This window comes from Protopterus annectens, chromosome 14.part0, assembly GCF_019279795.1.
Source record: "Protopterus annectens isolate FY-2018-M chromosome 14.part0, PAN1.0, whole genome shotgun sequence".
Classification (NCBI taxonomy): Eukaryota; Metazoa; Chordata; order Ceratodontiformes; family Protopteridae; genus Protopterus; species Protopterus annectens.
This window is the reverse complement of record NC_056748.1, coordinates 881,694,840-881,710,639: the sequence shown is the minus strand read 5'-3', so window position 1 is coordinate 881,710,639 and position 15,800 is coordinate 881,694,840. Positions and strand designations below refer to the sequence as shown.

The 15,800-nt window shown below is 39.7% G+C and overlaps 1 protein-coding gene across 1 annotated transcript in view; it reads left to right on the top strand.

Moving 5' to 3' along the window:
• Positions 1–15,800, top strand: part of LGI1 (leucine rich glioma inactivated 1) — a 412,750-nt gene that overhangs the window by 309,157 nt on the left and 87,793 nt on the right. The window lies entirely within an intron of this gene.

Here is a 15,800-nt window from a genome sequence, read left to right as displayed (position 1 = left end):
TTCAAGATTTTGTCTCTGAGCATAAAATTAATGCTTTCGATTTTTTTTGTTGTTGCTGAATATTTTAAGTCAACACACACGCACACACACACACACACACACACACACACACACATATATATATATATGTGTGTGTGTGTGTGTGTGTGCGTGTATATATATACACAATACATGGTTCACTAAACATATGCATGTGCACAAGCACACGCGTGCATTCTGACATCTGTTCTATTAATGCATGTAGATACTGTTTGTATCGCTGGAAAATGTATATATCCTAGTAGGATGCTCCCTTACTCTGACATGAGGAGAAGGTTTCATCTCATTCTGATGTACTGTCATCTGGTAACTATATGGTACAGTAAGACAGCTATGGCGATATTCATATTTAGGCCTTGCAACAGTCAGTAGAAGGACAAAAGGAAGCTGTCAAAGATACAGCAATACCATGATATTGGCTTTCTGTGTCTTCGTCACAAAGAAATGCCTTCTGATTCATGCACAGAACGTAAACTGCTGGATATAGACAGCAGAGCTTCATTGGGCAGGATCACTATAACAATAATTCATAAACTTTGAGTTTACCCATCGTATTTTTCTTTTCTCATAGCCAACATTTGCATCACATGTCTTTCAGTACCCTATCAGGAGAAACTAGTCTCATGCTAATAATCTAAGGTGCCTTGCATATTATACAAAAGACCCAAATGTAGCCGTTGATGCTAGGAGCACCTTACGTTTTTCTTGCCGCTCTTAGTAGCACTACTGTCACTTTAACAGCAGGGTATTTTTGTTTGCATAGTAGTTAGTGTTGCTCTGCCATTAACTGTATTTTTAAAGGATTGAAGTGTTATGGTAAACAGCATCTGTATGGGAATTATTGCAAGACATTGCTCTTTTATTTTGTTTAACAGAAAATAAGTACATTTATTTATTTATTTTGCATTTGTTTACCGAGAAAATCTGACTGGGCACTGGGGTAGTGACAATTCATTATTGATATTTTTCAGCCATAACCCATCCCACATGGGCAAGACTAAATGCAATAAACATGACCCTACCAGATTTTCTTTATGATTCAGGGTATTTTGAGTGGCAATAGTCAGCGTGCAGATTTTTATGCAAATATATCAAACATAGTTATCTGGTGCTACACAGAACTTGTTTTATTTATATATATATATATATATATATATATATATATATATATATATATATTTTTTTTATTATTATTATTTATTTATATATTTACTATCTAAGATAATTTCCCTTTTCTCTCTCCGTACCCTCCTTCAATTAATTTCGTCTACCCCTTTATATTAGCTCTAGCTTCCATTATCAGAACTGTAACTTCCATTCTCAGCCTCTGCTGCTTTCTACCTAACCTGCCCTTCTCTTCTCTCATTCTTCCTCTCTTTCTTTATAAATGATCTTCCTTTACATGTTTCCTCTTCTTATACCCTCATTTTTCTTATATGTTTAATTTTTTTCTCCCTTTATAGTTTCCCTCCACCTCCCACGTTGTTGTTGACTTTCTCTTATCCAAATATAACCTTTGAACCTTTTTTCATTATGGAACCTATTTGTAGTTGTCTTTTTATTTTTGTTAAATTGCTTAATATCTCTGTAAATATTACCTTACTCAGACCATTCTCTTAAATATGTAACCTGTGTGTATTTTACATTTGGTTTTGTTAATTGCTAAATATTACTGTATACTGCATTTTAAATGTTTATCTGCTTGCAGCTTTTTTCCCCGGGCCTCCGCTGAAAATGGATATGTATCCAGTTGGACTTTCCCGGTTAACAAATGTAAAATAAATAAATAAATAAAATTATTTAATAAGATTGATCCTGCAACCACGTCAAAGGCAATCCCAATAAAGTATTAAAGCTTTTGATCAGGCAATTTTGCTTGTTGGTAAAGAATCAAAAGTACTGAAAAAAATATTATAAACACTGTACACATCTGGTACTTTAGCTGATGCAGCCCGGCATGCTTAGTAGATAAGGGTTATGGGGTAAATTTAGGGCACTTACATCATCATCTCTCACCACAAAGTTATACAAAGTAATAAAATGATCTCAAGCAATTGTACAACTTTTAATTGTAAAATGTAAGACAGTTCTCCAAGTACTTCAGCATAACCATTCCAGAGAGTAAGGCTTCATGCCAAGGCACTGAGAAAACTGTGTTATGCTGTAAATAAAATGTGTCCACCGCATAGGGTTGTTTTATTTGACTTTACGGCATCTGCCAACTAGCAGTGTTTATGAGTTAAAAGATTGCTGTTACTAGTGCTGACGACTAAGCTTGTTATGCTGAAATATACTTTTAAAGCAACTATGTCAAGGGTAGCTGTAAGAAGACATGTTTGCCTTAGAAAACATACAGTGAAGGTGTTATGCCTGACGTATTAAAGAGGTAATACTACAGCATGGCAAATGTAATTGTAGAGAACAACTTTCTCTAGATATTTTTGATCATAGCTCATCAAAACTGCATGAACTTTAGTTCTGTAAGCCAGTAATGGCTTCTGTGTTTATTTATTTTTATTCACTTTTTCCCAGTGCTGCTCAAATGTGGAGTTGACATATATAAGAAAGGAGAGTGTGGCAATGAGGTCACCCAAAAAGGAAGTGCACGGTGCCTTACAAACCAGTTACATCTCCACTGTAGGCTGGAAGGGCAAATGTAGGCAAAATCCTCCAAATGACTGCAAGCATCTTTCTCTTCATTTCCCTTCATCTTCCCCCACTTCCCTGTACAATATTCAGATTTATCTAAATCCAAGTCACCAGGCAAACAGGCTTTACATAGCTTGGGGCCACTTTATAGAGCAAAGAGGCAAGGGCTCAGTTATGACCCCCAATCAGCTCATCAAGTCTAATGATACAATAGTCTTGGAGATGGTTGTGCAAGTCAGCATTAAACCTGTTGAGAGTGATCCAAACAGTTCTTCTGCAATGTACATAGACAATGTCTGTGGACAGACCTGTTTAAGAGAGAAGATATATTTAAATAACTGAACTAAGCTCCCATATGTACTCCCCTTACTAACTGTATGTGCCTCACCATAGATAGAAGTATTGTTCTGTAAACAAAGAAATAACGGCTGGCAAGCCAGTCCCAGCAAGCCGTCATTTGTGTGAGGCAGGTCAGCTTAGACTCAGGTTCCAGTGTGTGGGGGGGGGGGTGGAGAACAAGTAGGGTCAGGATAGATAGCAGGGCTGAGGTGGGCTGTCCAGGGGAAGGGTTGAAAAGTCTGGGAACAAAGCAAATCAGTCTCATCGATCTCTACCTTGGCAGCTTGTCTGATCAGCTTATCTGTGGATTACTGTTTTGTGTTTGAACTACATGGGTGAGCTAACAACAAGGTAGGGGCCTTTTGTTTGTTTTTGATTTAATCACAGGCTTTAGTGGCATTTATCTGTATAATCTGTACTATGTTTAGTTAATAGTGTAGGAAGCTTAGGGTATTATGCTTAAAGGCATGCAAGCAGTTTTTTCAGCAGATAAGTGGGGGTAATGTTGAATTGATTTGGTGTGTTATAACTGGATTTTGTTTTGCAGGCCTGTATTTCAATGCTACAAGCAAGGGTAGGAATTAAGGTTGTACTTGTAATGTATCAAATGAAAAGTAGAACACCAGAAGGGTTTTGTAAGTAGTTAACAAAGGATTTGCACTAACTGAATTAAAACATAGTTAAAAAAGAGAATTAACTAGGGCACATGCCCCTTGGAAGGCCTGGGGTTATACATGAGACACAGGAAGTGTTGTACAAGTAAAAAAAAAAAATTACATATATATATATATATATATATATATATATATATATATATATATATATACACACACAGGGGGTGATATGGTTGATGCTTAGTTGCAAGCAGCTGAGGCTACAGTTAGTCACATGGCAGGGCTGGTGAGCTGAGGCCTGCAGTTAGCCACATGGCAAGGACTGGAAACTGAGGCCTGCAGGTAGCCACTTGGGGCATGACCTGTGAGCTGAGGCATATAGGTAGTCACGTGGCAGGGCCTGGAAGCTGAGGCTGGAAAGTAGCCACAAGGCAGAGCCTTTGGAGAGGATCAGAAATAGCTGAGGGCACTCAAGGGCAGTTTGCCTTAAACTATTTTATTTACATAGGACAATGATTTTGTATCAGAGAAAAGGCTAGTTATGTTATAGGTTCATAGGTTCATAGGTTCATACTAGGCTATCTGCCCTAGGGCATTTATAAGCCTAGCCAGAGTGTGTTTGGCTTTCGCTACCCATTTTAAATTCATTTTGCTATGCCCTTTTTCGAGGTTAGTATACTGTGCCTCTGTCTAACAGTGACACAGAAGTGATACTCGGGGTAAACCTATGATCTCCCATCCACTCATCAAAATTCCTCTTGAAGAGTGTCGGTGAGGGACTCTGTCTAACCTGGACTGGGATTTTATTCCAGAGTGAAGGGAGCCTCTGGGTTATGAATCTGTCCCTCCAGCATGTTCTATTTATTTCAGTGCTGAGGTTCAAGTCTCTCGAGCGCATTGCTCGATGGGATTTGGATTTTCTGAGGTGCAGCATGTCCATTAATTCCGGGTTGGACATGGCTTTATACGTCAGGCACAGATCACCTCTGAGCAGGTGGTATGCCACTGAGTAGAGCTGGAGTTTCTTTAACCGGGCAGCATATGGCATCTGTTTGAGCCCTTTGATCCTCTTGGTGAGGTACTTTTGGGGTCTTTTCAGTTGCTGCAGGTGTCTGGTGAGGTACATCCCAAAAGGGGCATTGTACTCAATTATGGGCCTGATGAGGGATGAGTAAAGCGGCACAATGACCTCCCCTGATCTAGATGTGAATCCCTTCATGATTAGTTGGGCTATATAAAATGTTTTTCTAACCACTTTGGCCACGTGGTTGTCAAATGAGAAATTACTGTCAACTTGGGTCCCCAGGTCCCTAATTACTTCTTCCGTACTTAATGGATTACCACGTATGTGGTAATTTGTGGGCACTTTGTTTTTGCCAAAGGGGATGACTATACATTTTTTGGCATTTAGCTTGAGGCCATGGCTCTGGCACCAGTTGTCTGTTTCTATGAGGCCCTTTTAGAGGATGCTTGTGTCGGCTGGAGAGTCGATTATGGCGTCTAGTTTGCAGTCATCTGCGAACCTGGTCAGCCACAGTCCTTCCATGTTGGCCTGTACCTCCGAGAAATATATACCGAACAAGAGAGGTCCCAGGACTGAGCCTTGTGGGACACCACTTGTAACTGGTTTGGAGTCTGACATAGCTCCAGCAATTCTAACCATGTGGGTTCTGTCCTTGAGCCAGTTTGCAACCCATCTACTGACATAGGGGTTTATATTTAAGCTGGTGAGCTTATCTATAATGCCCGAGTGGGGTATTGTATCGAAGGCTTTTGTGAGGTCCAGGTAGGTTGTGTGGACCACCTTCCCCTCGTCAATGGCCTTGGTGACTGTTTCAAAGAAATCGATCAGGTTTAAGAGGCAGGATCTGCCCTTAACAAAGCCAAACTGGGTAGGATCCAGTGTCTGTAGGTCCCCAATATCTTTATTTATGAGGTCCATGATGATCCTTTCCATACCTTTGCAGACCAAGCTAGTCAGGCTTATGGGGCGATAGTTTCCAGGATCTGTTGAGGCACCACCTTTGTGGAGAGGGACCACTGTTGCTGTACGCTACTCTTTGGGTACATATCCTGTAGTAAGGCTGAGATTGAACAGTAGTTTTATGTTTGGGTTTAGCTCTTCTTGGAGTTTATGTAGGACGCAGCCCAGGATACCATCTGGTCCCATTGATGCTGTGTTTTTTGCTTTGGAGAGGGCGGCTCTTACCTGAGCATCTGAGATGTCAGGGGGGCAGCACACTGCTGGGATAGATATTTGCCCTTTTGGTGGGGAGGGGGGGGGAGAGATTTGCGCTGAACCTGTCAGCTAGGATGTTGGCAATGTCTGTGGGTTCGGTGTATTTTTTGTCATTTTGGACTAATTCTGAGCATATCTGGGAATTCCCACCCAGGCTCCTGACATAATGGATGTTTAAAGACATTTTGGTTTAAGAGCATGTAGGCAGATTGTTTAAGTTACTATCTAATGTAAAGGCTTTAGTTTGTGTAATCTTGTAATTCAAATCAGTTATATTTTTTGAAATGGCTGGAGATTAGGTTACAAACAGGTTAGAGGGTAAAATATGTACTTAAAGGTATCAGACTAAATTTAAATGACAGAATAGGTTTAAATTAATACTTCAAGTAGGGTTTACTTTGGGATTAAGGCTCACTTAAGGCATGAAACAAAGGCACACATGCCTAAGTTTGGCCTGGGGTTTAGGGATGAGATGCAAAAGGTTTTAGCAAAACCTGAAATTGTTTTTCTTAGCAATCTAGCAAACAATAGTCATGGCCTGCAATTAACTAGATGGCTGGGGTCAGTGAAGAAACACATGGCAAGGCTAGTGAGTTGGGGCCTGCTTGTATGCTTAATACAACATAAATCACGTTTGGTTCATTAACTTGTTGTGCTTAATGCAAGTAAATCATGTCTAGTTAATTTCTTAGAAAAAAATAAAATTAATAATAAAAATAATAATACTACATAATTCAGCTGAGAGGGTCATTAAAGTTAATCTAGGTTTTATGGAATTTACAGCCATTTGCAGGTTGTAAATGAATACATTGGGTAATTGTGGATAGAAAGGTTTGGCAAAAGTGGAAATTCTTTTGTTCAGGACCGCAAAGATAGCCCTGTGGATTTATTTGTTGTTTAGTTTTACTTGCTAACACATTACTATACCTTGGTGGAGTAAAGAGCAGTTAGTTGGCTGGGATTCTGTGGCTAAGTAGCAGAATATTGTAACCATTTCAATTTTAGTGGTGTTACTTTCTGTAAGGAAAAGAAGAAGGGCAGAAAGGTGGGGGGAGGTAATGGGTCAGTGCGCAGAGTGGTGGTGGGGGGGGGGGTAATGGGCCAGTGCACAGAATTTCTTCAGGAAAGGCTGAAATATTTCATATGAGGTCAAAGCTTTGATTTGTTGGTAATATTTACTTGGGTTTTCAATTATCACTGCAAAGTGGCTTGGTGGAACAGAAAACATATTTAAAACATTTTCCTGATTGAGAAAGCAGGATTATTTGTAAATGGGCAAAAGTTTCATTTTAGCTCCTAATTCAAGCTAAGATCTTAACCCATAGCTGTAAAGTTTGCAAGAGAAGAAAAACTAGCTTGTATTTGCTGCAAGCAGAAGGTTTTCTCATCCCCCACTTCCTGCAGTGTAATTAGGTTTTACTGCAGTGGTGGTGCTGCGGTAGTGTTGTCGCCTCACAGTAAGACGTTGTCCCGTTTGATTCTCAGCTAGAGCGTTTTCTGTCTGGAGACATGCGTGAATGGGTGTACCTTTGTTGAAGGTTGTGTGTCAGGGCTGGCAACTCGGCACGTAAAAATCTACTGCCAATCATTAGCGGACTGGAGTTCCACTGTGGCGACCCCTAACCGGGAAAAGCCAAAAGACACAGCAACAAGGGGTAGGTTTGGTGGAGGCAAAACAGATCAGATAGCACTATGCACTTAAGGGAAAGCGGGAGAAGTGTTATGGCATTCCACTTACACTTCTTGGGAGGAATGCTTTAAAGCCTTAGTAAAACCTTAATAATTTTGGGGCACTGTAAAAGCCCTTGAGTTGCAAAACTTCCTTACAGTCACTTTGTTAGCTCACATATTTTTGTAAGGTGATAGATGTGCAAATGCACTGTCTTGCCTTTAGATATCCACATCAGTTGGGTGGCAAGAATTCAGCAATACAAACAAGAAAGCTTAGTCCGGTAGAAAGAGGTAAATGATCATTTTGAGTAGTCCGGAATTACTTAGAAATCTGGAGGCATGTGAAGATGTTAATAATAATAAAAATAAAAATAAAATAATTAAATAAATAAAATAAAGTTAATAAAAATAACACTCCAATCTGTTTAATAATAACAAAATAATAATACCCTGATGATGATGATGATGATGATGATGATAATGATAATAATAATAATAATAATAAATTTATGGTGATGGCCAGAAGGTATTCTGTCATTAGGTTGAGGTTGCAGCATCCCTTTCAAATTCTTGGTTTAAGAATTCTGGGCAAAACCAAATAAATTTGTAAGCATTAATGAATTTCACTTAGAAAGTTGTTAGAGGACCATAGATGCTGTGACAGTGTGCATGTTCTGAGTGTTTAAAAAAAAAAAAAAAGTCACGCGAGAATTCACTTCGGGTGTTGGCTGTGGTAGTTTACATGGTGTTATTATGCAGTGTCGTCATGCAGGCTATATGGTTTAGCTTGTTGTATAGTAAATTGCTACTCAGTAACAGCATGTTAAGATAGATTGTCAGCATTTTTTAATCATTTTGCATTATTCTGCAGATATCTATTTGGAGATATTCAGGAAGATGGGTCAGGGCTATATACACTGATGACCTTCCCTCACCTTTTTATTAGCAACCAGATTAATAAATGTTGGCACGAAACAAAGTGGTTAATACAAATAAATGACATGTCAGTGTGTGTGGTAGCAGATAGGCAAGCAAACCGAAATGCTGCATCTGATATCTAAATACAAGGAGCATTTATATAAAAGTGCACGTGGGTGTGTGTGTACGCATATATATATATATATATATATATATATATATATATATATATATGTATGTGTATATATATGTGTGTGTATTTGCTTAGGTGTATATATATATATATATATCAGTATATACCTGTATCATACACCACACCCACAATTACATTACTACCCGTAACCACAAAAACTTTAACTCAACAACCTTTTTAAATTCTCTAAAAGCAGTAAACTGGAACAATCTACGGACATTAGCCTTAGATGATGCAGTTGCTTACTTTAACTCAACATTCTTAGAAATACTAGACTCCCAAGCCCCCCTGCAGACAAAGAGAATAAGAAATAATTCTGCCCCCTGGCTTACCAAAAACACACTATCAACCATGCGCCTCAGAGATAAAGCCTGGGGACTATATCAGAAAAACAAAACCCCATATTGATTACAAAACACTTCGAAATAAAGTAAAGAAGTCTATTATCTCTGATAGACAAAAATACTTTTTTACACTCCAAAACAATAATAAAACAAATCCTCAAAAGTTTTGGAAAGGAATTTCTACCCTCCTTAATCCCAGTAAGCCACACACCCCTACCCCAGACCCAAATGTCCCTGATTTAGACTTAGCTACTCAATTCAACTCCTTTTCATTGAATCTATTAGCAAGCTAACTTCCTCCTTCCTTAGTCCCACCTCACCATCTAATTCACCCCCACACTCTCCTGCAAACTCTCAGCCTTCCACTATCACTCCTCCCCTTACCATCTACTCACAGTCTATCCTCTAGCTCTTCTCCTATCCCAACTTCCACATCATCCTTACCTTCCTCCAACTCTCTTTCTTCACACTCAACTCTATTTTCACTAAAACCAATACCCACTTCTACTATAAAGAAACTCCTTCAGAAATTGAAGCCATGTACAAATGCACCTGATAACATTCCCTCTTACTTCCTAAGTATAGCTGCTGAAGCAATTGCCTATCCTATAAGCATTCTAATAAACCGTTCCATCCATGAATGTACAGTGCCCCAACTCTGGAAACAAGCCTTCATCATTCCTCTGCATAAAGGAGGTAACAACTGTAACGTCAACAATTTCCGTCCCATTGCTATCCTGTCCCCCATTTCTAAACTCCTAGAAAAATGTGTCCAACTCCAACTCTTACCACATCTCTTAGATAATAACCTTCTAACCCCTACTCAACACGGGTTTAGACCAAATCATAGCACTATGACAGCCCTACTCTCCTACCTAGAGACTGTTAATAAAGCACGTGACTCTGGCCAAATTGTTTCCACCTTACTACTTGACCTCTCTAAAGCCTTCGATACTATCTCACACAGCTTACTCTTAACTAAACTTTCACAACTTCACCTCTCTCCCTCCTCCGTGAACTGGTTCTCTAGCTATTTATCAAACAGATTCCAAGCTGTAAAATGGAAAAAGGCCACTTCCTCCTTTCTTAGTACCCCTACCGGAGTTCCCCAAGGCTCCATTCTTGGTCCCCTTCTTTTCAATATATTTATAAATGACTTCCGCAAATCCATTCCATTCTCTAACATCATCCAATATGCAGATGATTCTACCATTATCTGCTCAGATACATCTCCTCTATGCTCCAAAAGCTTACACAAGAAGCTTTTTCAATTACTGAACATTGGATGAAAATAAACCACCTAGCTCTCAATGCCTCCAAAACTAAACTTATGGTATTTACCCCCTCAAAAACTACCCCTTCGATATGAACACATTCTCTATTACTAGCGAAAATAACTCATCCTTGAACTGGTGACTGAAACCAAGTTACTTGGTGTCCAAATTGATAACCAGTTTAACTTCAACTCCCATCTACAACTAAATATCAAAAAAACCCATCAAAAACTAGGCATTCTCTATCGTCAAAATCAATTCCTCACATGCTCCTCTAAAATTACTCTCTCCTCTTCTTTTCTTATCCCCTCCCTTCTCTATGGAGCTCCTTTGCTAACAAATCTTCAGTCCTCTCTAAAAAAACAACTTTCTTCATGCTATAACAAAATCGCTAAGTTCGCAAACGGTCACAGGTCCTCCACCCACCACTGCACCTCTCTCCAAAAACTAAACTGGCTTGAGTTACCTAATCAACTCAACTACACTCAGTTAACTTTAGCCCACAAGCTCATTCTTAACCCATCTCTCTGTCCCTCCCTGTCCTCCACCTTCAGGATGCACCTACCCAATAGGGCTTTAAGGTCTAACAATCAAAACCTATTAGAAGTACACAAACCAACTCGTCCTCCAGGCAAAAACTTATTATCCTTTAACCTAGCTTGTCTCTGGAACTCACTCCCACCATCAATTCGCACTACTCTCAATCATAACATATTTAAAAAATCTCTTCATATGTATCTAAGGTCCCAGTGGGAATGCTCTTGCTCCCACCCCTCATAAAAGGCCAAATGGGAATGCTCTTGCTCCCACCCCTCATAAAAATATGGTATTTACATCTCCCTTCACACTCATGTTACCTGATTGTACCTTATAAGCTTTTGTCCTTACAAAATAACCACTCTGTATGTGTAAAGCAACATCACTCTTCTCTAAATAGTATTGTTTGAATTCCTAAAGTTTGAATTTATTTTTTTAAATATTTTGAGTATTGTTTGTTTGTTTCCTGAAGATTCAACTCATATGTCTGTATCTTGTACTATTGTATTTATCATGACACTGTTTGTACCTAGTTTGTTATTGCTTTTTTGGAGCTTTTCTCCCCAGGACTCCATTGAAAACGGGTTCTTTTGACCCAATGGACTATCCTGGTAAACCAACTGCAAATAAATAAATAAATAAATAAATATGTATGTGTGTGTGTATATGTGTATCGATATATATATATATATATATATATATATATATATATATATATATATATATATGTATATGTATGTGTGTGTATAAGTACAGAGATGTATATATGGGTATATGTATGCATATGTGTATATGTATTATATATTTACAATATATATGTATAGATACAAGTATGAATATGGTGTAGATATGTATAGTATATATATGTGTACGTAATATGTGTACATATATGTATGGATATTTCTGTATATGTATTTATATATGTATGCATATATTATATAGCTTTGTGTTTATAAGTATGTATGTGTGTATGTACATAGATATGTGTATATGTATGTATACTTAATTTCGGTAAGTTAACTCACCTAGCCATTACTGGAATCAATTACAATGTAAATTTAGGCATCAGTGCATGGCATCTGGAAGACAAACTGCGCAGCCAAGGCATGTTTCATCTCTCAGCCCCCCAGAATAAACTTTGGCATCCCACATCCCCTTTAAGGGGTACACAGGACCAAGAATTAGTAGGGCTGATGAACTTTGCATGCAAAGTAATCCCTGTGGGGTGGCATTTATGAGGCGTTTGGCTGCTAAAGGGTCTGGGTGCACAAATCCACACCACCGGATTAGGGCCTCACAGGGCATGAAGGAGGATTTAGGTGTGGCTGAGTTTCCTATCAGATTACAATGGGACAGTAATTTGGCAGGAGAGAGACAACCAACTACCACTTCAGTGTTTACAGATGCAGCAAGGGAAATTGGCTTTGGGGTTATTTTCAAGATCAGTGGTTCAGTGCAGCATGGCTAACTCAAGTGAAAAGTAGGCTAAATATTTAAATTGCAGAGATGGAATTTTTCCCAGTAGTGGTTGCATTGGAAATATGGGGTGTGCAAATGAAAGATAGAGTGGGTTGGCTTCACTCGGACAACAATAGCATAGTACACATAGTCAATAATCAGCTGGGGGGTAATAGGGTGGTAGGCAGGATGATGAGACATTTTACTTTTTAGTGCTTAACATTAAAATGTCACAGTGAAGGCACAACACATTCCAGGCATTGATAACTCATTAGCAGACTCCCTTTTTCATTTGCAGTGGACCCGGTTCCGGTTGCTGGCTCCAAATTCAAAACCTTCTCCAGTTCAAGTGCCAGACCATTTATGGGCTTTAAGGGCAGAAGAGAATGGTGGCTAATGTGTAATGCCCTCAGTGGAAGGACAAGGGTAAGGTACAATAAATGCATACAGCAATTTTTGCAGACCAGCTTATCCAGAGGCTTGAAACAAGTAGGGCCAATTCCACTTACCAAATCAGGGCCTACATTTTGGTAATGAAAGAAAAAGGGTAGACTTTGGGAAGGTCGAGAAGCACGTTGTCAGCCTGAAATTGGTTTCATCAGGCTGTGGGTTTGAAGGATTTACCTAACACATTTCAAGTACAGGCAATGTTTAAGGGCTGGGGGAAACAAACACCCAAGAGGTCTAATAAGAGGTACCCCATAGGTGCAGAGATGTTACGTAAACTGTGGCTTGCAGTTTCCAATGTTTGTTTTTCCTCTTATGAGGTAGCATTATTTAGGGCTGCCTTTTTGCTTGCTTTTTGTGGAGCATTTAGATGGTCTGAAATTATTCAACCAAACAAGAAAGGTTTACAGACAGTTTTACCACTGTCACGTGTACATTTACTTGGGGAGGACACTTGGGTATATGTGTCTAAATCCAAAATGGATCAAGAAGGCAAAGGTCGATGGGTAAGAGTGGTTACTAAAACAGAAAAAAAACCTCTGCGAGTACAGCAGCTGCACAGTCTCAATCAAAGTCAGAGCAAAGCAAAAAATAAGAGACCAGCATACAGTGGTACCAAGTTAATCATTTATTGTAGAAGTGCACTATGCACAAAAACAGGAACAGACTGGTTTCGGCTTCACATATACATAGCCTTCATCAGAGTTAATGTCAAGTAACTAAGTCATTCTTCATATACATAATTTAAATGATGTGACCAACTAAAGATGGTCATTAAGCCCTAGTTTAAAGAGACCTCCTAATTTCACAATCCATTTTTTTATCCATGCTGTTTAATAATTCATGCCAACCTAGTTTATTGCTTCTAGGTCTTACTATTTTATCTATAACAGTAAAATTAAATATGGCATTTTTATGTATCATGGTATGTTTATATAGGGCATTGGTTTCTTTAACACAATGCATCTGAAATTCTCCAGGTACAACTAACACTAGGTAAGACTGCAATCCAAATTGTAGCTTGCTACAGATCCCCCACCATGCCCCAAGATTCTCACTACACCTTTCTAAACATACTGGAAAATATTAAGATACAACCAAACACCCTAATAATGGGTGATTTCAACTACCCTGCCATTAACTGGGAAATCTACTCGGGTACCGACTCCTTTTCCCAACGGTTCTTGGAATTCATAAATTCCAATGCCCTGGATCAACTAATCCATTGTCCCACCAGGGGCTCCAATATCCTAGACCTGGTCATTACCAACATGAGAGATAGATGCTCCACACCAGTGGTCACCCCCTCATTGGTCAGGTCTGACCATAAGCACATCACCCTTGACATCCACATTCCACCCCCCACCCCCCAGTAAATAAACCTCCTTAAAAAACTTCTCCAAAGCCAACTTCATGCTACTGAAGTCAGAAGTGACAAACTTCATGACACCTATGCAGATGGGATCTGAAAGTTCGACTGCAGAATCCTACACTAAGGCACTGTACGAGCACATCCACTCGTGCATGAATCGTGCCATCCCAAATAGAACCAAGATGCTCTCCTCCAAAAAAAGGAAGCCAATCTGGTGGTCCCCTGCTATAAACAAACTATACAACAGAAGGAAGAAACTGTTGCAGAAAAGATGAAAATCCCAGGATGCAAAAAACTCCCTCACCAGCCTCAGTAAGAAGCTGAGATCCTGTATAAAATCCTCAAAAGCTAGTTAGGAAAATAAAATTGCCAAAGATTCCAAAGGCAACCACAAGGCATTCACCTCCCTCTCACCCCCTAAAGGACCCAACTCAGTACCAAAAGATTGCCAAATTCCAGTAATCACGGTCACACAGGTAGAAACTGCACTCTCCAAAGCTAAGAATACAGCATCCATGGAACCAGATGACATCCCAGGCTGTGTACTACATGAACTACAAAATGAACTGGCACCTCACCTAAGTGTCATGTTTAATCATAGCCTCACCTCAGGCTTCGTGCCCACTGAGTGGCACACAGCTACAGTTATCCCACTCCACAAGGGGGGATCCACCTTGGATCCTGGGAACTACCATCCCATCAGTCTGATGAGCCTGATCTGCAAGGGCATGGAGCGCATTATCATGGAACTTATAAACAAAGACATTGGCAACCTTCAAACACTGAACCCCATCCAGTTTGGGTTTGTGAAGGGCTGATCTTGTCTCCCGAACCTGATTGACTTCTTTGAATCAGTCTCCAGAGCTGTGGACGAGGGTAAAGCAGTCCACACAGCCTATCTGGACCTTGCCAAGGCCTTCGACACCATCCTCCACTCTGGAATCATACATAAACTTACTAAGCTGGGCATAAATCCCTACATCACTCGATGGGTTGCCAACTGGCTTACTGACATAATCCAGACTGCAAAAGTAGCCGACTCCAAATCCAGCTCCAGACAAGTGACAAGTGGAGTACCTCAGGGTTCAGTCCTGGGACCACTCTTGTTTGGTATCTACTTCTTTAAAGTACAGGCCATCACTAAGGGACTCTGGCTAACAAAGTTTGAAGATGACTGCAAACTGGGAGCCATTATTGAATCTCCAAATGATGTGGATATTCTACAAAAGGACCTTACAAAAACAGATGCCTGGTGCCACAGCCATGGGCTCAAGCTTAATGCCAAGAAATGTATAGTGATCCCCTCTGGAAAAAAACATGTACCCATGAATTACCACATAGGTGGCAGTACACTAAACATCAAAAGGGTGATGAGAGACTTAGGGACACATGTGGACAGTGGTCTCACTTTTGATAACCACATCACTACAACAGTCAGGAAATCCTTCTATGTGGCACACCTCATGACTAAGGGCTTTTCATCCAGAAAAAAGGAGGTCATTGTCCCACTGTACTCACCCCTCATTAGACCCATTATAGAGTATAATGCCCCATTTGGTATGTACCTCACAAGACATCTGCAACAGCTGGAAAGGCCACAGAAATACCTCACTAAAAGAATCAGAGGCCTAAAGCAGATGCCATATGCTGACCATCTAAAAAAACTCCAGCTATACTCTGTGGCATATCGTCTACTCAGAGGCGAT